This window comes from Erinaceus europaeus, chromosome 15, assembly GCF_950295315.1.
Source record: "Erinaceus europaeus chromosome 15, mEriEur2.1, whole genome shotgun sequence".
In the NCBI taxonomy this organism is placed as follows: domain Eukaryota; kingdom Metazoa; phylum Chordata; class Mammalia; order Eulipotyphla; family Erinaceidae; genus Erinaceus; species Erinaceus europaeus.
Window position 1 is genome coordinate 1,359,322 of NC_080176.1, and position 21,359 is coordinate 1,380,680.

Consider the following 21,359-nt stretch of genomic DNA (forward strand, 5'->3'; position numbering starts at 1 on the left):
CACCAGAGAGGAAGCCGCGTGCAAAGAGGCTGAGGCACCTTGTCACTCTGAAATTTTATTATCTTATCTCTCATTCTTTACTAGAGAGAGAAAGAGAGAGAGAGAGAGAGAGACCATAACACTGCTCCGCCATTGCATGTGGTGCTGGAACTCACACCCTCGGCCTTGTGGATGCAAGGTATGTACTCTTCCACTGTGCCGCCTCCTCTGTGGCCCCTTTTGTGTTTCTCCCCACCTTTAGATGCTCACTAGAATAATACCAAGCACTCACCCATGCCCTGAGCTACCCACCCAGGAAGGTCACACCTCTCCTGGTACAGTGAGTGCAGGCAGGCTGGTCTGAGGTCTGGGGCGGCAGTGACCTCGGCTGGGGAAGCTCTCCTGGGTCAAAGGAAAGACAGCAGCAAACATGAGGATGGTGAGGACTTCTGCCCCCGAGGGCACCTGCTCCTGCCTCCCACAGGTCACTTCCTGCCAGGTCAACAGCCGCCAACTCACTTTCCAAGAGGAGCTGCTGTGTGTTTCTCTTGGACGCACAAGGCCTCTGCCAGATGCCCTTTCCAGTGTGTCCGTTAGGATGGGCTGGGGAGAGGGAATGCCTTCCTCCCAATTTCCAGAGGCAGACACTGTATTCCTTTCCTTTCCATTTCTCTTTCTTTTCTTTTAAAAAAATTTTTTATTTATAAAATGAAAACACTGACAAAACCACAGAATAAGGGGGGGGGTACAATTCCCACCATCAGATCTCTGTATTCCATCCCCTCCCCTGATAGCTTTCCTGTTCTTTATCCCTCTGGGAGTATGGACCCAGGGTCATTGTGGGATGCAGAAGGTGGAAGGTCTGGCTTCTGTAATTGTTTCCCCGCTGAACATGGATGTTGACAGGTAGATACACACTCCCAGCCTGTCTCTCTCTTTCCCTAGTGGGGAAGGACTCTGGGGAAGGGGGGCTCCAGGACACATTGGTGGGGTCGTTTGTCCAGGGAAGTCCGGTTGGCATCATCACTGCTCAGCTCTGGCTGATGGTGCTGCAGGGCATTGAACCTGGGACTTTGGAGCCTCAGGCATGAACTCTTCACATAACCATTATCCTATCTCCCCAGCAACACACTCCAGGGAAGGGAACCTCTGACCTGGACACCATCTCTGTCCTTCCCTTCAAAGCCCTTGTGAGCGGAGGCACTGCAGCTGTGGCGTTTATGTAAGGAGACTCCTCACAAAGAGACTGGAACTTGAAGTCTTCCTTTAATATTCAATAAAAACTTGCAGATTTATTGGCCTATGGTGGAGACCAATTTCCGGTTACATGGACCAGAGAGAAGATTAAAAAAAGGTTTTTAGAGTGGTGCCCATATTTCTTCGCAGAGGCAGGGAACCAGCTCAGCTCATTTTGTAGAGTGGGCTCAGAGTACCCTGCTTTTCTGCAGGCTGCTCTGAGATGAGCAGGCTGAGGCAGGGGTCTGCAGTCTCCCCCACAGGGGCTGTTTCAATTTCCTTCCCACCAGCCCCACCAGCATCGTCTCTACGGCTCCCAGGTCAAGGTGGGAGGGGGCCGAGTGTGAGAAGATTGAAGACCGTGCCTCAGGCTCTGCGTGATGAACACTGCTGTGCTCTCTGTAGCCGGGGATAGGGGGGCGGTGATTCTAGCAGGTTCAGGATTTAAAAGCTCTGCTACACGGGTATGGGACAGGGACACAGGAAATATAGCACTGATGGCAGGTTGATGGGAGCTCTCAGTCCCCACTGTGTCTGACTCGGGGTCAGTCTCTGAGCTTGAGGGCTGGGGAGACAGCAGAGGGGTTCTGCAAAAGACTCTTCTGCCTGAGACTCTGAGGTCCTTGGTTCAATCCCCAGCACCACTATCAGTCAGAGCTGGGCAGAGCTCTGCTTCCCTCTTCTTTTTCTTCTCCTCCTCCTCCTCCTCTGCCCTCTCCCTCTTTCTCTTCTCTTCTCTTCTCTTCTCTTCTCTTCTCTTCTCTTCTCTTCTCTTCTCTTCTCTTCTCTTCCCTTCCTTCCCCTTCCCTCCCCCCCCCATTAAAAAATAAACCAGGGCAACAAAAATGGGGAAAAATGGCCTCCAGGAGCAGTGGATTCATAGTGCAGGCACTGAGCCGCAGTGATAGCCCTGGAGGCTAAAAACAAAAACGACCCCCCATATATATGATTATATATAATTATATATAGTTGTGCAGTTTCTGAGCTTGAATACCAGCCCTAGAGCTCGAATGAGGAGCTGAGCCTCTCTGTGTGCTGGATCCCTTGTCTGTCAAATAAGCACAGATGTGCAGGTACAGTGAGAGGTATGCATGCTGGGTTTCGGCATAGAGTAGAACTCAGACTGTTAGTCTATCACAGAGCCCTCTTTTTTCCTTCTCCTCCTCCTCCTCTTCCTCCTCCACGTCTTCTCCCTCTCCTCCTCCTCCTCCTCCTCCCATGATGACCCACTGAGCATCCTCTAGATCTGGTCTGGGCCCTTTAGGTTCTGAGCTGGCCCATCAGAAGCTGCTTGAAGAGAATTCAGAAGCATGAAAACCAGGCAACCAGGGACGGAGCAGGAGGTGAGAATGTGGGCCGTCTATCTCAGAACCCCTGCTTATTTTCAGATCCCATTGGCCAGAAGTGGGTCACATGACCAGCATTCAGCCAATCACTAGTCAAGAGCAATGTGGTTGCCATGGTTGCGCCAGATTCCATCATGGATGGCCCACTAGGGATGGAGAGGAGTCACCCACTTTCTCTGAAAGATGCCCAGACTGCCTTCTAGGTGAATTTGCTCAACAGAGAAGGGGGAGCACGTAGAGGGGACTGGAGTTGAGGAGAGGATCTGGGATTGAGGCCAGGGGAGCCCCAATATCAGCAAAGAGGGGCATATCAGCCGAGGAGAGTCAGTGAGGAAGGAAGCAGACCAGCAAGTTGGAGTGTCATGGGAACCCCCAGAGGAGGGAGCTTGGGGCAGAGGAACGTGAGAAGGTCAGTGGGAAGAAGACAAACATCATTTTAAATAGTACAGAATCTAGCACCTTCTGAGGGGACCAGGGAGAAGGAGAGATGATGGTCAGAGACCATCAAGCAGGGCCAGCTTGAGGCTGGAGCTGTCCTGAGCACCAACGTCCCAGCTGGGAGTCCTTCCAGACGCCATGCTGTCCCATAGAGCTGGCCTGTGTCCTCCGTCCTGGGCAGTCCAAGTGACCAGACTTTGTGTCAGTGCTCTCACTGGAACGCCCAAGCCCTGAAAGCTTGTCACAATTTTACACTGATGGCTTTGTCTCACTCCTGCCCTGCCCTGACACACACACACTTCAGTCTCCCTGCAAAGCTCCTCATTACAGACCCAGGTCTGTAATGCGCCCCCAGGTCTTTGAGCATGCAGCTCTGAATGCCTCCCTCTTCTTCCCTCATAAAAGCTGACACACCAAGTTAGCTTTCATTCACCTGTCAAGGTTGAATTCAAATGCCATCTTGTTCATAGAAACCTTCCCAGTGCCAGAGGTGGCCTCCACCGCTTCCTCCAATCCTCAGAAACAGGTGTGCAGCCCTGCCGTGTCTTCTGTGGTGTGGCGCCCCAGTCGGGGCCCTCGGAGAATCTGGAGCCAAATCTTTCTTTGTGGTTGGGGGTGGGGGGAGGCTGTCCTGCACTCTGTAGAATAGCTAGCAGCTTCCTAGCCCTGTCTGTTCGAGATGCCATGCTCACCCTACTTGTGAGAACCGAGGATGCCTCCAGATCTTGCCAAGTTCCCCTTTGCTCCCCTCCCCACTCTCCACTGACACCAGTGAGACCAGTGCCCTGAGTAGTTAGTTACTTGGGCACTGAAGCCCAGAGTCCCTCAAGGACACAGTCTAGACACTTTTTTTTTTTTTTTTTTGCCTCCAGGATTATAGTTGGGGCTCGGTGCCTACACCACAAATCCACTGCTCTGGGAGGCTACTTCCCCCCCCCCCCTTTTGTTGTCCTTGTTGTTATTGTTGTTATTGATGTCATTGTTGGATAGGACAGAGAGAAATGGAGAGAGGAGGGAAAGACAGAGAGGGGGAGAGAAAGACAGACACCTGCAGACCTGCTTCATTGCCTGTGAAGTGACTCCCTTGCAGGTGGGAAGGTGAGGGCTCGAACTGGGATCCTTATGCCGGTCCTTGTGCTTTGCACTTAACCTGCTGCTCTACCACTCAGCCCCCAACATTCTTTTCTGTTATCACCAGCTTCAAGCACACAGGCTACCCTCTAGCAGGCCCTCAGAAATGTTTAATTACGGCCTGGGAAAATGAAGGCAACAGGGAACATCACTGACTCCTTTGGCGCAGACACGGACGGTGTGTGAAGACCGGGAGCCTCGTCTTTTCTGTGGCCGGCCGCCTTGTCCCCTGTTTGTAGAGGCGTCAGGTCTGCAAGGCCCGGCTCTCTGCAAGGCTCTTCTTGGACACACCTTGCTTTGTTCATGCTGTGCTCGCAAGTGCAGTCAGCCCGCGTCTGTTTCACTAACGGTTTCTTTGTTCTATGCAGTGCTTGATGGGATCCTTGCTACTTGCTGGAGACGCACTCAGGCCTGGGCTGAGCAGAGTCTCCAGGAGGGTGAGTGCCTGTGTGCGGAGGAAGGGAAAACAGTCTTGGGGAGCAGGGTTTTAGTCCCTGGCATCAGCGCCAGGCTGGTCAGCTGGCACGTAGGAGCCTGCAGAGAATCTGAGCACAGCAATCAGAGCAAAGAGAAACTCCTCTTTGTTTTATTTTACTAATTTTTTTTTTTGTTTTTGCCTCTAGTGTTATCGCTGGGGCTTGGTGCTATGAATCCACTGCTCCCAGTGGCCATCACTCCCCCCCCCCCCCACTTTATTTGATAAGACAGAGAAAACTTGAGAGGTGAGGGGGAGATAGAGAGGGAGAGACAGAGAGACCCTTGCAGATCTGCTTCACTGCTCAGGAAGCGTCCTCACTGCAGGTGCGGACTGGGGGCTCAAACCTGGGTCCTTGCGCTGGTCTTTGCACATAGTGCTATGTGTGCTTAACCAGGTGCACCACTGCCTGGCCCCCAAGGACCTTCTCTTTGCAGTCAGGCATGCCTAGGTGACATCCACACAGAAGTCTGGCAGAGCCCTGGATTACATGTATTACACGTGTACCAAAGGAGGTTGAACCGTAACCTGCGAACATGTTCCCACCCATCCCATGTCTGACAGGGGCTAAGTGGAGGCCACAGCATACCCGCTTCCTTTTTTTTTTTTTTCCTTTTTGCCCCCAGGGTTACTACTGGGGCTCGGTGCTGACGCTACAAATCCACTGCTCCTGGTGGCCATTTTTTCCTTTTTATTTGATAAGACAGAAAGAAATTGAGAGGGAAGGGGAAGATAGGGAGAGAGACACCGGCAAACCTGCTTCACTGCTTGTGAAGTGACCCCCCGCAGGTGAAGAACCAGACGCTTGAACCAGGATCATTGCACACATCCTCGTGCTTCATACTGTGTGCACTTAAACCGGTGTGCCGCCACCTGCCCCTGCCCTTCCTTAATGTGGACCAGCCCTGAAGGCCATCACAGCTACATAACAGTCCAGACTTTTCATAGCCAAGGCTGTGCTCCTGTCTGTGACTTCTGCTTCCGCCCCCTTAGAGCCTTTGTAGAGTGGGATTCAAAGAATGAATGCCATTGACGTTGGACATGGCACAGAGGGAATGCTGTGAGCTATAGCTTCCCTGTGGGTATAGTTCATCCCCAGGACTTCCTAGGCGGAGAGCTGAAAGGCTTGGGACTCAACACTCAGGACTCTGATTCTCAAGATAGATATCCTGCCACAGAGCGGCCTCTTGGTGCTATTGTCTGCTCATCTGCAAAGCATGGAGTCACAGGGCCTCTCCAACAGGGTTCTGGGTAAGGGAAAAAGGCAGTGACCTCTGGGATAGGCTTGGCTGGTGCCCACCACAAATAAAGCTCTCTGAGGCTGGAACATTCTTTTTTATTTGTTTTGGATCATTATCTTTATGATGATCAGTTTACTTGTGGGCCACAAAGGAGTTCTTGCATGGAGAAGCCACATGTGGGACGTGATTTGGCCACCGAAGGCGGAGTCCACTCAATCACCCCGGGACGTGTTTGCTGCCAATGTCTGGGGTGAGTTGCAAAGCCACTCTTCCAGTCCAGTGCTCATTCAGTTATCGCCTCCACACACCAGAGAGTGGGCGAGCTCAGGCCCCCGGTCTAGCTAAGAGGCTGAGCTGAGCGAGCAGCACCCTCTCCTGTCTGACAGGGACGGAGCAACTCACCAGCCACCACCCCCCCCCCCGGCCCGCTAGTTCATAGAGAAGGCAAGAGAGAGAGAGAGGCCAGGTAGAACATACGACATAGAGAGCTCTTGGAGCAGTGACTGCCCCATGGTTCTTGTCATCACTGCTGGTTTGTTCCCACTGCTGTTAATACTCTTTTCCTCATGACTAGTACTCACTTGCTGCTACTGTAACAGCATGAAAATAGCCATGCAAGTATCTAGGCTAGACATTAGGTGCATGCATGCACACACCATGTTACACTGTATACGCGGACTGCTGGTCTAGTCTATCTGCACACTTAGTGTATGTTCCACATAGTGCCTAACATACTGTAACCTATGTAGTAATGTTTATCTGTGTGTGCACACGGACATAGAACTGTACAGTATATACTAAATATATGTCACAGGGTGTATGTACTGTGGTGTACATACCATGTGCCATAACACTATACTTTTGTTTAAAATTTTTTTTTAATGAGAATAGATTTGCTTTTTTTTTCCTTGCCTCCAGGGTTATTGCTGGGGCTCAGCGCTGGCACTATGAATCCACTGCTCCTGGTAGCCATTTTCCCCCCATTTCTATCGGATAGGACAGAGAGAAATTGAGAGAGGAGGGGAAGATAGAGCAGGAGAGAGAGAGAGAGAGAGAGAGAGAGAGGCACCTGCAAACCTGCTTTGCTGCTTGTGAAGCTTCCCCTGCTGGTGGGGGCTGGGGGGGCTCAAACTAGGATCCTTGCACCAGTCCTTGTGCTTTGTACTGTGCGCTTAACCCAGTGCACCACTGCCTGAGCCTCAATTTACTTCTTTTATTTAATTATTTTCAATGTGTTATTATCTTTATTGGATAGAGACAGCCAGAAATTGAGAGGGGAGGGGTGATAGAGAGGGAGAGAGACAGAGAGACACCTGCAGCCCTGCTTCACCATTTGCAAAGCTTTCCCCCTGCAGGTGGGGACCAGGGGCTTGAACCTGGGTCCTTGAGCACTGTAACATGTGATGTGTGCTCAACTAGGTGTGCCACCACCTGGCCCCATACTTTTTTTAATTACTGTTACTATGATTGTTATTATTACCCTGTTTGTATTGCTATTACTGCCACTGTTACTACTGTTAGCTAAGTGGCCCTACTGCTCTGTTGCTGTTCTCTCTCTGCTGCTCCTGCCATTGCCATTGCCATTGTCACTGCTCTGTCACTGTGGTGGTTGCTCCGCTCACAGCCACTTGTGCTGTTTCCGGGTTGTCCTGATTCCCCTGCTGTCCATGATGTCTTCCAGCTCCTGGGAAAGCTTTGTTCTCTCCTGGTTCACTGAACCTCACCTTCCTCTCCCCCCAGCTTTAAGCACTGCCTCCGTCCAACTCGAGACCTCCCACCCAGGGCTAACTCATCTCAGTGGCATCGGGGCTCCTGGCTGCCCCCTTGCTCTTGTCACCTGACCCCAGCCTGCTCCATGCCCAGCCTGGGAACCAGCCTCTCCTCTGCCCTGCCACCTGAGCTTTCCCAGAGAAGCCAGAGGTAGGCATGCAGAGATGTGCCCGCGAGAAGTCCAGAGACCTCACCCCGGCTGCTGTGCAGAGATGTTTGCCTGCACACTGCTGCCCCAGGCCAGAGCCCCTTGAGAAGACTCCTGCCAGCAGGCCCCTGAAGCAAAGCACTCCATTACCTCTCCAAAATACAGCTCGAAGATGGCTTGGCTGCAATGCTCCCTGGACCTGCTTTGGTGGCAAAGCCCCCTGGCTCCAGAGGGAAGAGACTGAGCCCAGCACACAATGCTTGGTCGGATGCCCCCCTCTCCCCCTCCCACACCAAGCAGAAGCAGCGACTTGCTGGATCCCACCTGGGCTCCAAAGTCATGGCTAGCCTGCCCACCCCCCCCCCCATCATGGCTAGCCTGCCTCCACCCCCCACCCCTACCCCCCAAGCCAGTTATTAGCTTGAGATCCCAAATGGCCCCTCTGATGGATGAGGGGTGATTTCCCCATCAGTGCACCTTGGAGCCCCCAAGCGAGCCCTCTGACAGCGTTAGCATAAGAGATTTACACTTATGTTACGAGGGCCACACAAGAATAATAATCTTAAGATCCATTTCCGGGGCCCTGCTGCACCCTGGGAAATCTAGCAGCTGGGGCCCAGAGCCGCACTGTAATTACAGAATAGCAGAGCGGGAGAGCACCCCCAACACCATTGCCACCACCTTTTTTCTCCTCCTCTTTCTTTCTTTTTTTTTGGAAGACAGGCAGCCAGAGACCGAAGCCATCTGCATGCCTTGGCGGACCGATATTACAGTAATATATAGAGACATTACCTGCAAAGCCCAGCACCATCACAGTGATTTCCCCGTCAGCCCCGGCAAGCCTTAATTTAAGGATGGAGTCATTCAGAAAGCTAATCTGATCGGGGAGGCTTCCTTCCCCCACAGTTAAGTTAATTTACAGGAGCTGATTGTGGTGGCTGCTTTTGGTGTTATTATCTCCCCACAAACAGCTGATCTGCCAGACAGAAGCGGGAGACGGCTTAACACGGCGTCTTAATTCAGCAGCGAGCGCCCTGTGATAAAGGTTTGTTTAGAAGCAATAATAAGAGGTCAGGCTGATAACACTGATGAGAAATATTTTCTGAGGGGGGAAGAAATGAGATAAATCAGGGCAGCGGACCTGTTTGCCCGAGGTTGGCGGCTGGCTTCCCACGCTCCAGCCTCCTCCTCTCCGGCCCCGTCGTCCTGCCGTGCACTGACCACTGTCCACGCACCTGCCAGCAACTTCTGTCTTCTTGCCAAATTGACGCCTCTGCCGAGCCTTTGAGAAAAACCACTTGTAGCGAGCCTGGTGAGCCCGGCTCCCTGTTCTCCCATGGAAATGCGGCCTTGCTCTGGTCTCTGCTGGGTGCTTTTGTCTTGGAGGGGCCCAGGGTGCACTCACGGGGGGGCTTCCCAAGATGGAAGGCGTGGGCACTGGAAGGGTGAAGCTGGAGCTTTGGCAAGGGCTATGTGAAAACCAATTTGCCGTTTCTTTTCATGAGGCTGTTTTTTCCTAGCATTATCCCTGGGGCTCAGTGCCTACGTGACCTTTTCTTTTAGATGAGAGGGTGGAAGGGGCTACGAGCCAGCACATCTGTAGAGCACACATGCTCCCATGAGCAGGGACTTGAGTTCAAGCCCCTAGTGCCCCCCATGAAGGGGAGAAACATCACTAAGGTCTCTTTTTTCTTTTCTTCTCCCTCTTCTCTCTCAATTTTTTCTTTACATGTAGTTCTATTTTACTAGCGATTTAGTACTGATTTGCTAAATTATGAGCTGACAGGGGTCTAATCCCACACCGTTGCCACCACCAGAGAGCTCTGTGTCCCCACTCCCTCCACTGGAAACTGCAGTGGTTCTCCCAAGGTCGCAGATTGGGTTGATGATTATTTCTATAACTACCTATATTTACATATATTTGCCTCCTTTTTCCCTATGGTCCTGATTTCTCTTCCTTTCTTCTTCTTCATTTTGTTTTACAGTTATTAATTTATTTATAAACTAAAAAACATCGACAAGACCATAGGATAAGAGGGGTACAATTCCACACAATTTTAACTACCAGAGTTCTGTATCCCCTCCCCTCCCTTGAAAGCTTTTCTGTCCTTTATCCCTCTGTGAGCGTGGACCCATACCAAACAAACAAAAAGGAAATAAAAGTGGACACCCTGAGTGTGAGATTCACTGAGTGCACAGAACCCCAGGGAGAACCCTGGTGAGGTGGTCATCATCGCCATCATGGAAGGAAGGTGGTGGCAGACTCCTAAACCCTGGTCCTCAGAATGGTGCTGTGCACACATGCTGTACTGGGTCAGCCACCCCTCAGCCCTCCACTTACTGTTTTGAAGGCAAAACCAGGAAGGGGCGGCGATTATGGATTTTTTTCTTGCCTCCAGGGTTGTTGCTGGGGGTCGGCGCCTGCACCATGAATCCACTGCTCCGGGAGGCCATTTCCCCTATTTTGTTGCCTTTGTTGGTGTTATTGTTGTTGTTGGACAGGGCAGAGAGAAATCGAGAGAGGAGGGGAAGATAGAGAAGGGGAGAGAGAGACAGACACCTGCAGACCTGCTTCACCACCTGTGAAGCGACTCCCCTGCAGGTGGGGAGCCGGGGGCTCAAACCGGGATCCTTATGCCGGTCCTTGCGCTTGGCGCCATGTGCGCTTCACCCGCTGCACTACTGCCCGGCCCCAATAGGGGTGGTTCTGTTTTATGTTGACCCAGAAATTTGGAATGATTTAAGAGCTTTAATAGGAGAGGAAAATTTTGTCTCACAAACTTGCCTTCATCTCCTTAGGAGTTTTTCCTTAAAATGAAGATTGATGGCTGGTAAGGCCAGTGAGGCGTGGGGGTGGGGTCAGCGTTACAGCACAGGACTTGCATGGCTGAGTCCCCAGGGGCTCCCAGTTCAGTCCCTGATACCACCCTATATCAGAACTGTGCTCTGGCCTTTCATTTTCTTTTCTTTTCTTTTTTTCCCTCCTCTCCTCTCTTCTCCTCTCCTCTCCTCTCCTCTCCTCTCCTCTCCTCTCCTCTCCTCTCCTCTCCTCCTATTTCTTTCTTTTTTTTTTTTTCCTCCAGGATTATTGCTGGGGCTTGGTGCTGGCACCGTGAATCTACGGCTCCACGTGGCCATTTTTTTCCCATTTTATTGGAAAAGACAGAGAGAAATTGAGAGAGGAGGGGGAAGATAGAGAGGGGAGAGAAAGATCGACACCTGCAGACCTGCAGTGACCCCCTGCAAATGAGGAGCTGGGGGCTCGAACCTGGTCCATGCACTTGGTACTGCGTGCGCTTAACCCAGTGTGCTGTACCAGGCCCCTTGGTTTCTCGGGTCTGCAGGTGTCTCTGCTTCTCTTCCTGTCTATCTCCCCTTCCTTCTTAGTTTCTCTGTCTTGTCAAGTCGAAAAAAATTTTTGAAAGGAACAAAAAAGAGAAAGAAAGAAAATGGCCTCCTGGAGCAATGAATTCGTAGTGCTATCACCAAGACCCAGAGATAACCCTGGAGGCAAAAATAAAAGAAAGTAAAACAGATAAAGGAAAAATAAAAGGCAAAGGAAATGTAGCTCGTGGGGTTAGAGGTTCACTTACCAGCGCAGGTGAGGGGATGGGCATCTGTGAGAAGGGCCCAGAGCAGCGTGACGTTCAGGAAAGTCAGAAGAGGCTTAGTCCAGCCTATTCTTGGGCAGCTTGTTCCTGAGTCCGTCTTAAGCTAGCTGAGTAGCACCCTGCCACCTCCAGTTCCTAGGGGGACGCCCCTGAGTAGTCAGGACTAGACGCACCTCTTAGCAAAGCAGGAGCTCAGTGTGACTCACTTTGTGCAGTCAGCAGGGAGCTGGCAAAGGTTCCCCAAACAGGACGCCCCCTCACGCCCCCTTCACCCCCTTGCCTCCTCGGGCCCCTTCTCCCCATGCTTCCTTTATGGCCTCGACTTTGTCCACGTGCCAGTGTCATGGGGATGTCACAGGCTCACACCTCTACACAGTGAACGAGCCGATGTGAGAGCGCGGTTTGGAACAGAATCCCTGTCCTGGGATGGGGCAGGACACAGGAGACATCACTTATTTCTGTTCTGAGTCTTTTAGTGAGGGCTGTGGGGCATAAAGTGGGATGTGATTCCATCTCAGCTGTCTCTTGTCAGTCTTTGGGAGGGGAGGAGACACATCTGGGGAAGGAAGGCCAGGACGGTGAGCCTCCCTCACACACTCTGAGGCTGGTCAGCCCTCCGGCTGTACATTGTTGGCCCAAGCGCTTGTTTCTTTGTTTTTATTTCTGGCCTGTTTACCAAGAAAGGGGAGAAATCACACGGCATAGCTGGCGTGGCTTAGTTTGATCAACTCTTCCTGGAAGACGGTAGATCTCTTGGGGCTGGGAGACAGATACCTGGACCGGTACAATGTTCCTCCCCACTTGTTCTTCCAGCCCAGGTATCACACACCAGTAACTGTGCGCTTCAGACCACCATCTCTGCTAGGCTGCTGTCTCTGTCATAAACACCAGGGCCCTGAAATAGAGGGAGCCATCCAACTCTGCCCCATCCTATCATTTCCTTGCAACAACGGCTTAGCAAGATGACAACTCAGCAGCCCTTCAGAGACTGTGTTCAGAGGGTCTCTCTCCCTCTTTCCTTCCATCCCAGCACACTCTTCTGAAAGTCCTGGAAGCCATGTCCACTGGCCTCCTGGCAGTCTCCTCAGGCTGAAAGGTTGTGCTCAGCCCTTCAGAATGCTTCTATTTAATATGGGACCCTGATACGTTGGGAAATACCAACTTGGGGTCCCCACACTCTGTCCGTCCGACAAGAGTGAAGTGGATTAATTAACGTGGTGGGTCTATCTCCCGCCTGGCTGTCTTATGCTGCAATGGAGACCCAGAAAAATCCATTAGATTACACAGCGAGATAGCTGAGAGAAAGTTTAGATTCCGTTTATCTCTCGAGGCAATTTTATTAGATAGATTAAGTTTCTGTTCATCTCTCCAAAGAGCGTAGTAATAACCAGTGTCATGACTTTCAGATCCTTCGGACTGCAGAGAGTAATCAAAGCCGGTAGTCTCTCCTTATCCCCTCGTTGGCTTCTTAGCGTTCTACAATCCTGCCTTGTCCATCTGTCAGAGGGTAGCATTAACGGGATCAGTGTTGACAAATGATGGTACAAATTATGTAAGGCCAGGGACATTTCGTCGCCCCCTTGTGACCTGCAGCTCCCACTCTCAATCAGTCCTGATTCTACAAAAAGCCTTGAAAGTGAGGCAGCCGGGAAGCCAGGAGCACGAGTCCCCAGCCCCAGGGGCCCAGCAGAATGAAAGTGAAGTGTGCAGAAGGATTGTGATTTAGCCACGGGGCCCAGCAAGACGGGCCGACTGACAGGAGGGGAAATTGAGGTCAAGGTTCTCTGGCAGGCCTTTGGCAGTGGCTGTGTGGGATGGGGCTGAGGCCTTGGGTCCATCTGCTTGTCCCAGGCAGTGCTTGACTTGTGGGCCTGTGGTCGCTAGGGGCTTTCACTCCCAAGAATCAGCTCTTGACTCCTCCAGTGGGGATTCCATGCTTCCATTTGAAGCAAAAGGTGGAGGGTAATTTCAGAGGAAGAACTGAGCTGCTCTACTACAGACGGCACAGACTAAGAGGGTCAGGCAGACACAAGAAGGGCTGTCTTTCCTGGGAGAAAATGCATCTGGGAGCCAAATATGAGGAAAGAGGCTCAAAGCAGAGCATTGGAGACCCTTCCCCCGCATCATGTTCCTTCTGCAGGATATTCTTATTCACATGGAAGGAATCTCTGTTCATACAAACTCCCAGACTTCCTCTTCTCTCTCACTCCATCCCCCAAAGAGCCAAAGAAGAAACTGCTTTCCCCAAACATGGGCTCTGAGCGGAGAGAGACTACGTGGATAGTTCTCATTTCCCCAAACATGGGCTCTGAGCGGAGAGAGACCACGTGGATAGTTCTCATTTCCCCCAAACATGGGCTCTGAGCGGAGAGAGACCACTTGGATAGTTCTCATTTCCCCAGACATGGGCTCTGAGCGGAGAGAGACCACTTGGATAGTTCTCATTTCCCCAGACATGGTCTCTGAGCGGAGAGAGACCACGTGGATAGTTCTCGTTTCCCCAGACATGGTCTCTGAGCGGAGAGAGACCACGTGGATAGTTCTCGTTTCCCCAGACATGGTCTCTGAGCGGAGAGAGACCACGTGGATAGTTCTCATTTCCCCAGACATGGGCTCTGAGCGGAGAGAGACTACGTGGATAGTTCTCATTTCCCCAGACATGGGCTCTGAGCGGAGAGAGACTACTTGGATAGTTCTCATTTCCCCAGACATGGGCTCTGAGCGGAGAGAGACTACGTGGATAGTTCTCGTTTCCCCAGACATGGGCTCTGAGCGGAGAGAGACTACGTGGATAGTTCTCGTTTCCCCAGACATGGGCTCTGAGCGGAGAGAGACTACGTGGATAGTTCTCGTTTCCCCCAAACATGGGCTCTGAGCGGAGAGAGACTACGTGGATAGTTCTCGTTTCCCCAGACATGGGCTCTGAGCGGAGAGAGACTACGTGGATAGTTCTCGTTTCCCCAAACATGGGCTCTGAGCGGAGAGAGACTACGTGGATAGTTCTCGTTTCCCCAAACATGGGCTCTGAGCGGAGAGAGACTACGTGGATAGTTCTCATTTCCCCCAAACATGGGCTCTGAGCGGAGAGAGACTACGTGGATAGTTCTCGTTTCCCCAAACATGGGCTCTGAGCGGAGAGAGACTACGTGGATAGTTCTCATTTCCCCCAAACATGGGCTCTGAGCGGAGAGAGACTACGTGGATAGTTCTCATTTCCCCCAAACATGGGCTCTGAGCGGAGAGAGACTACGTGGATAGTTCTCATTTCCCCCAAACATGGGCTCTGAGCGGAGAGAGACTACGTGGATAGTTCTCATTTCCCCAAACATGGGCTCTGAGCGGAGAGAGACTACGTGGATAGTTCTCATTTCCCCCAAACATGGGCTCTGAGTGGAGAGAGACTACGTGGATAGTTCTCATTTCCCCCAAACATGGGCTCTGAGCGGAGAGGGACTACGTGGATAGTTCTCATTTCCCCCAAACATGGGCTCTGAGCGGAGAGAGACTACGTGGATAGTTCTCATTTTCATTTTTTTTTTTTCTTTTTGCCTCTAGGGTTCTCGCTGGGCTCGGTGCCAGCACTATGAATCCACTGCTCCTGGAGGCCATTTTTCCCATTTTGTTGCCCTTGTTGTTGCCCTTGTATGGTTGCTATTGTTATTGTTGTTATAGCTGTTGTTGCTGTTGGATAGGACAGAGAGAAATGGAGAGAGGAGGGGAAGACAGAAAGGGGAAGAGAAAGATAGACACCTGCAGACCTGTGAAGTGACTCCCCTGCAGGTGGGGAGCTGGGGGCTTGAACCGGGATCCTTACGCCAGTCCTTGAGCTTTGCACCACGTGCGCTTAACCCGCTGCACTACTGCCCAGCCCTCCTCCTTTTCATGTTTTATCTGTGGTTAATAGTGAGTTATAAGATTGTAAAGTGGCAGGGTATAGTCTCTTTTCTTTTTTAAATTGTCTTTTAAATATTTTACTTATTAATGAGAAAGGAAGAAGGAAAAAGAGAAAGAACCAGGCATTACTCTGGTATCTGTGCTGCTGGGGATTGAACTTGCTTGAGAGCCCACTATTTTATCTACTGTGCCACCTCCTGGACCACACAGTGAATAGTTTCACATCACTCTACCACCAAAATTCTCTGCCTCCACCTTCCCAGCTCCCAGAAATAACCACAGTAGTTCTCACAAAACCTTAGAAGCAGTTTGCTTCCTTCTGTTTTCTTTTCTCCTCCTCTTCTTCCTCCTCCTTCTTCTTCCTTTGCAAATACTCTAGATTCTACATATGAGTGAAACCATCCGGTAGTTGTCTTTCATCTCTTTATTTATTTCTCTGAGCATAATGACCTACAGATCTATCCATTTCCTTCCAGAGGACACAGTATCATCTTTTTTGATTGTGGAGTTATCTATCCCATAGCTTCTTTAGCCAGTTATAGGTTGATGGGCATTTAGGCTGTGTCCACTCTTTGGCTAGTGTCTAGATGCAGCTATGAACATAGGAACGCACATGTCCCTTTGCATTAGTGTTTGTGTGTCCTTTGGATAATCTTTGCCTTATTTTTTTAAATTTTATTTTATAAAAGAGAGAGTGAATTCCCATAAGAGATACACAAAGAAATTTGATATGTTTGTCTCTGGGTATTGAACCAAGAGCCTTGGGCATGCAAGTTCTTTCTTCTGCCAGTTGAGCTATTCCCTTGGGAGCTGGATATTATGTTTAGTCCAGAAGTTCCAGAGCAGTGGGTGGGTGGGGTGAGGTTTGGAAAGTTTAAGGTGGTTTTTTATTTTATTTTATTTTGCCTCCAGGGTTACTGCTGGGGCTCAGTGCCGACACCATGAATCCACTGCTCCTGGAGGCCATTTTTCCCCCTTTTGTTGTCCTTGTTGTTGTAGCCTTGTTGTAGTTATTATTGTTATTGTTGATGTTGTTCATTGTTGAATAGGACAGAGAGAAATGGAGAGAGGAGGGGAAGACAGAGAGGGGGAGACAAAGACACCTGCAGACCTGCTTCATCACCTGTGAAGCGACTCCCCTGCAGGTGGGGAGCCGGGGGCTGGCACTGGCAAGGTGGTTTGCTGTTCAGCTGTCCAGTTGATTTTTTTTTACCCCACAGATATGTCTTAGCAGCCTACTATGTGCTATGTACTATTCTGGACACTGAAGACCTAGTGGTGAACAATAATCATCAAGTCTGTGTTGCCAGCATCTTGCCAGCCACCGGCTGCCTTACACATGGTGGTGCTCCCATGACCTTCCAGGGTACCTACAACATCACAGGCTCAGATAATCTTTGCAGGATAAATGAACAGGTAAACACCCCTGAATCACTCCCATCCTATCTAACCACTAACCACTAGCAATGAATAGCCAAAAAGACCGAATCATTGCTGGAAAAGTTTCTTTTCTTTTCTTTTTTAATTTTTTATATTTATTTATTCCCTTTTGTTGCCCTTGTTGTTTTATTGTAGTTATTATTGTCATTGTTGGATAGGACAGAGAGAAATGGAGAGAGGAGGAGAAGACAGAGAGGGGGAGAGAAAGACAGACACCTGCAGACCTGCTTCACCGCCTGTGAAGCGACTCCCCTATAGGTGGGGAGCTGGGGGCTCGAACCAGGATCCTTAACGCCGGTCCTTGCGCTTTGTGCCATGTGCGCTTAACCCGCTGCGCTACCATCTGGCTCCCAAAAAGTTTCTTAAGACATGAGAAGCCCCTCTCACTCAAGAGCATCAGTCAAGTTGAGGAGGAAGTGGGATTCAAGAAGACATTTCACCATGAAGTCCCCTTTAGAATATAAAGTAAAAGCAAATAGAATCTTAATAATCTATTTTTGCCTACAGCCTGGGAAAAAAAGCCTTTATGTCAAAAATACCTGCCTCTAAATTATGCTTTGTCTTCCCATTATAAATTTTATTAACCTCTCCTTTATTAGCAATCTTATTACAGTTGATCTGCACATGAATAGAAACAATTTACAAATGATCAGGGTTGGATTAGAGAAACCATAAACTCAATGCAAATGGCTACAAATTATTTACTGGCTTAGCACAAATCTGCATATAGATTGAGGAAGTCAATCAGAAAGGTTCCTTCAGGTATTCTTCACAAGATGATTGTGAAGATAGTCTCGGGCTGGCACGTGCCATGCAGAATAGAAATGAAAATAAATAAATTCGTTTGTCAAACGTGCTTCGGTGTGGGTCATCTCCTTTCATCAGAACTTTGGAGCACTGTTTTCAGGAAACACTGAAAAAGGGTGAGGTAGCACGAGGATGTGGAAAATGGACCCTCTCAACTGAAGGTCAAGAATTGGAAAGTTTAATAAAGGGATTGGAGGGTGAGGAGGCAGAAACACTGACCTAGCATATGCAAGGTTGATGGGACAGCTCTCCTTATTAATTCTCCAGCAAGTCGGTGAAGCAGAGAGCCTGTTGCTGTGGGCTCTTACTTGAGAGAGTTAAGATGACACGGTCACTTTTCCACTTCTGAGGATTCAACCAACAATGGAATCATGACTTGTGCTCTTGGCTCTGAGGACTCTTGGGTGTAACTCAAGTCCCAACTCCTTCCCTGAACCATAAGACTTATATCGGTCCAGCTTGACTCTTTTTCTTCTCTTTAAGGAAAAAGCTAATGAGGTAGTCACATGCTTCAAGACAAAGAACCCGGGATCTGTCTGGTATTTTGATGGCTAAACTGTTCTACTGGAACTGTTCTTTGACCAGCTCTGGGACTTGGCTTACTGCAGGGGTTAGGTTGGAGTTTCTCTACCGTCTCTTGGCAAGGGGGAAATGGGGTGAAGAGATGGGGTGCCTGTACTTGTTCTCACACTTGGTTGATGAATGATTCAATTTCCGCTCTAGGTTTCAACTGCCCTCGAGTTATTTTTCCTTCCTAGCCGCTCAGCTCTCCTCTCACTGATACTTGGCCTTAACTGGAGACCAGAGTCTTAGCTGAAGTAGGCAGCACTGAATGGTGGCATTTCAACCAGATGTTTCCAGGCCATGGAGAAAATTCTGGGGGACTGAGGGACCTTTCAGAGCTAGCACGGTGGAGCTGGGTGATGAGTTTGGAGATGGGGGAGATGCCGGTGCATTTTGTCTATGGAGGAGACGGGTCCCATCTCCTTGTTATTTGTACTGTGTCAGTAATGAGTGTAAAAGATACAAGAGTGGGACACATTCAGCCCTCTACCTCTGTATCAGCCAGGGGCCCAGATAATTTTCTCTGAAAGACGAATGTCCTTGTAGTGTTAATGCAGCAAGAGACACTTACTAGCTGCCACGAATGGTCAGGCAGCAACTCATAGCTCCACACACTTTATTTAGTGAACACTCACAATAGCTTATGACCTGGGGCTCTAGTGTCAGCCCATTTAAGTGACACAGAAATGAAGGCCTGGTGGAGAAAGGGAAGTTTTGTCTGATGACATACAATTCAAAACTGGAAGAGATGGGACTGCTTTTCAGTTCCTATTCATTCCTAAGTTTACATGCTTAAAATCAACTGTATTAATCACGTGAGCTTGAAATGACGGGGCTGGGCCAGATAAGCACTATAGATCCTTCCTATCCTGAAGATACAATTGGTAAATTCCTAGAATTGGTTCCATTCCTTGGAGAGTTTCTTGTTCAGTGCCCTGCATTTACAGATACAGAAACTGGATAAGTATGAAGGGTCCCCTGCTTCCACCAGCTTGTGCAAAGGGTGAGGGTATTGGAAATGCCCTTGGAATCACAGGGCGATGGCAGACAGGAGACCCTCACTCTCCTCTCACCCAGCCCCTCTGCACACAGGACCCTTTGCAATTCAGCTGTGCCCACCCTCTGTCTCAGTTCCCCAACACCAACACTGTGTTTCTCACACAGCTGGAGCCCCTTTCTGCCTTGCAGTCATCTCATCACGTTGTAAAGGCAGAGGGGAGCTGCATTCCCCTTCCTCTACTCTCTCTCTCCTAAAGGAGATGCTGAGAGCTTATGGTGACTGACGTGACTGGCCAGCATCACTGACTTTGCAGGCTGCTGGCTAATCAGTCAGAGGCTGCACTGTCAGCTCTTGGCCTGGACTGGCATGCTCACATGTGCACATCTGCATATATGTGCCTACACCCATGGTGCCTTTCCACTGGCGAAGGACCCAGGACCGGAGCTAACACAATAGCAACTCCCACACACTGCATCCAGCTTGCTCTGGACACAGCTTTTCCTTCTGCTGCTTCCATTTATAAACGACCCACTGGCTCTGCAGTCATTAGACATCCCTGCACCTGGACTGTTTCAAAGCCTGTGCACGGGGCTCCCCAAGACTGCCATCCAGAGCCTAGGGCCCGTCAGGGAATTCTAAGAGGCTGTTCAGAGCTTATGCAGAATGAACTCTGCCAAGCCAGCAGGACCTCTGCAGGGAGACCAGAGTGCTCAGGAGTTGGATTCAGATAGAATTGAAAGGGAAGCTAATTAGAGTGGGCCCGTTGTGCTTTGGTGGTTTGGCTTAAGTCAGCATTTTCAGGCTAAACTGAGTTCTTTGGGGGATTTCAAAAGCGGCTTCCAGTGTCCTTTTCTACCTTTCTTACTATTTGCCCTGATGACCAGCCTGGTGCCTTGACAGGTTTCGGTGTCCACACAGAGGCTTCATGCCACCCGAGGGGAGTGACTCAGGGCTTAATGTGTTTGTCTCTCACGGATTCATAGGAAACAAACATATAGGACCCGGGAGATAGCTCAAGTGTAGAGCACAGGACTTGCAAGTTAAGAGGCCCCAGGTCCCATCTCAGATACATGTCACCAAGAGCCACAGCTGAGTTGTGCCCTGGTCTAGCTCTCACACAAAACAATTACTCTTTTAACACCAGGCAAGCGAGCAAACACACGTGATCACCAGACTCACTCAAGATAGCTTTCTTTAATCGTGACCGAATCCCACATCAAACAAAGCGGTCAAGAGAAAATGGATATCTGTGTGAGTGAGTGAGCCATTCAAGGGTGAATGTGACCTCAGATTGCCCGGTCCTGGGATTAGTGTCTGTCAAACCTCTCCTCTTTCTCTGACTCTGCATTTCTCGTATCTGAGTCTCATTCTGACATCTTTCTCTATCGGGTAGACCTTGCCCTGGAAGGCAGATGGCTGCCTGGAGCCATGGTGTAGAAGGAGCCCTTCTCGACAGCCTTGACATCAGAGGATGATGATTGCATTTGCCCAAGGTCATGTGCCCATCCCTGAGCCAATCACAACAGCTATGGGAGGAATTAGGGAGTGTGATTGACAGGACTACACCAAAGAGAAATCTGTTTTTTTTTTTTGTCCTCCTGATTTGTGAATGGCCATGTCTTTGTGTCTCTGCTTTTTTGTTTGTCCAAGAGTTGGAGGCCTGGCAGTGCCCTTCACCTCACAGGAACTAGGCAGGCTAAAAGGAGATAGAGACACACATGGTAGATTCTTGACCATAATATAGTCTCTCTCTTCTTGAGCTTCTCATCCCCAGAGCATGTAGCCTGGGTGGGAGTGAAAAGGCCCCCGAGTTCCCACATGCCTGTAGTTTTGTGGACAGGAAGTCGACTGAGAACCTTCCGTGTCAATGTCCCAGACCCACTGCTGGGTCATTTTTAAACGTGTATTTATTTATTTATTAGATAGAGACAACCAGAATTCAAAAGGAAGAGGGAGATAGGGAGGGAGAGAGACAGAGAGACACCTGCAGCCCTGCTTCACCACTCATGAAGCTTTCCCCCTGCGGATGGGGACCGGGGGCTCGAACCCAGGTCCTTGCACATTGTCACAACCATCACCCAGGCTGGGTCATTTCTCAATCTGGGTGCCTTTAGGTTAGAGCTCTTCTCAGGAGGACAGTGCTCCACGTGACCTCGTTTGAGAAGCAGGCTTGATGTATGCTGAGCTCCCCATGCTTTAGACAGAGCAGGAGCCTAAGGCCTGGCTGGACTTGCACCCTCCCAGCCATTCCTATGGAGGCTCCCTCTCTGCTCGGTTCA